General features: G+C 38.9%; 1 non-coding gene across 1 annotated transcript; it reads left to right on the top strand.

Moving 5' to 3' along the window:
- Positions 1-887: 887 nt before the first annotated feature.
- TRNAG-GCC (transfer RNA glycine (anticodon GCC)) lies at positions 888-958 on the top strand. Its single transcript has one exon. It is a non-coding gene; the product is annotated as a tRNA-Gly (tRNA).
- Positions 959-2,420: the final 1,462 nt, after the last annotated feature.

Consider the following 2,420-nt stretch of genomic DNA (forward strand, 5'->3'; position numbering starts at 1 on the left):
AGTTATTGCAATTTTAAAACGGAATAGTTACAATTGTACCTACTCAGCCGGACGAAGGTGAAGCATTGGTTTTGTTCTCCTTTGTGGAAAAAACAAACCAATTTACATAAGTGTTTTGGATTAGATTTTCATTCGTGTTTGGTAAGTGCGCCAGTTTTTAACATAAGTGTTTCATCAAAGGAGTACTGTCACATCGGAGCAAGAAAATGCCCGGTGTGCATTTCACCTGAGACTGCAAGTTGTGTTCCCAGTCGTCCCTAGATGGGTTCTTCTGCCATGCTTACCCCTTGGCTGGCTCTGAGCAAGAACTAAGTAGTATAACCAGAATGAGGCAAAATAGTGACAGGTACACTATGAGGAGATAAAAATATTCTAATGGCCATGGTTTTATAAACTATAAATTTAGCATCCATAGTATTATTTACCATCCGCACAGTAATTGTAATCCTGGAGCTGAGTTTTTCATTCTTCCCTTCTAGGACGTTACATCACACATCAGGGGTGTCTCAATCTCTGATACTAGCATCTGCCAGCCCCTTACTAATATCTGCTTATTGCCCCCAGAGCAGGGGGCATGGCAAGAGTGTGGCCTGTTACCTGCTGCCACTAGCTGCCAGCCCCCTAATAAAATCTGCTTCTATTCAGCCGAAGAACAGGGGACGTGGCCGGCTGTAGCCTACTACCTTCTGCTAGTAGGTGCCAGTCTCCTGAAAATATCTGCTTCTATTAAATCGAGAACAGGAGGAGTGGTGGAATGTGACCATGCTCCCTGCTCTTGTACTAAATAGAAGATATTGTCATGGGGCTGGCATTTACCAAAAAACAGGTAGTAGGCTACAACTCCTGATGTATAAAAAAAAAAAAAAAAAAAAAAAAGACACATCCAAGCATTGGTGGTTCAGTGGTAGAATTCTCGCCTGCCACGCGGGAGGCCCGGGTTCGATTCCCGGCCAATGCAAGCTAGTTCTTTTCCTTGTTTGAAGGACGTAGATCTGGGGATTTATTATGATGGAATATAGGCTGAACTGGATGGACAAATGTCTTTTTTCGGCCTCACTAACTATGTTACTATGTTACTATGTTAATGTCACAGAAGGGAGGGGAAGCACCAAGGAGCATCTCCAGGGTCGCACTGAATTGCACTTTCTGTGAGGATTGGAAACAACAACATGGATGTTATCTTTATAGTTTATAAGGGCATGGCCATTAGAGTAATTTTTTAATCTCCTCTGATTACCACTTTTAGCTTCACATAGCAAACCATAAAAAACAGATAGCAATAGGATGCCATCAACTTTCTTTTTGAAATTTTGACAGACCCATAGACTTATGTTGGCAAGTTTAATCCATGACTCTGGTCAAAAATGGAGTTGTCTCAATTTTTCGAACACAAAAAATTGGACATTTTAGTAGCCCCATATAATGGGAATGTGCTCTATCCATGAACAACTTTAGTACAACACATATGTGGAAAACAGCTGTGTGAATGATGCTTTAGAGCTTTGAACACAATGGTATAGAAATTTAAACATAAATCTGACAACAGGTTTTGCCAACTATTTCGCCTGATATCAGCAATGCACCAATTACTGGGCAGCTTAGTGTATTTTGATATAATCTCTGTTTCGTGAGCAGTAAATTATTATTATTTATGACCTCAGTATAACCCAGTTTCCACCACTTACTAACAGCTTTCTGTCTATACATAGTGAACACAGAAAGCTGTCAGTCAGTGGTATGTTTGGAATTATGTAGAGATCAGCATTCAGAGAACTGATAGATCTACAGTCATTTTATCAAAACTTCAGCGAGCAGCCACATAAGTGATACATCGCTGAAATTAGTGTCTCTGCCCTTACATCATACTGCTACTACTACTGGTGGCAACCTGGTGGCAGTTTCTCTATAATAACCCAAACTGTGCTACCTGAATCCATGACAAAATAAAGACAATGTTCCATATGATACCATATTACTGTACATTTCTCCTATAGAAAAGTTCTTCTATGTGAGAATATGCTGTTTAACCCCTTCACCACGAAGCCTGTTTTCACCTAAGTAACAGGGCCAATTTTTACAATTCTGGCCTCTGTCACTTTATGAGAACACAACTCTGAAATGCTTCAACAGATCCTAGTGATTCTGAAATTATTTTCTCGTGACATATTGTACTTCATGATAGTGGTAAAACTTCTTCGATATAACTTGCAATTATTTGTGAAAAAAATGGAAATTTGTCGAAAATTTTGAAAATTTTGCAATTTTCAAACTTTTAGTTTTTATGCCCTTAAATTAGAGAGTTAAATCACATAATATAGTTAATAAACAACATTTCCCACATGTCTGCTTTACATCAGCACAATTTTGGAAACATAATTTGTTTTGTTAGGGAGTTATAAGGGTTAACAGTTGACCAGCGA

This window comes from Ranitomeya imitator, chromosome 3 (assembly GCF_032444005.1).
Source record: "Ranitomeya imitator isolate aRanImi1 chromosome 3, aRanImi1.pri, whole genome shotgun sequence".
In the NCBI taxonomy this organism is placed as follows: Eukaryota; Metazoa; Chordata; class Amphibia; order Anura; family Dendrobatidae; genus Ranitomeya; species Ranitomeya imitator.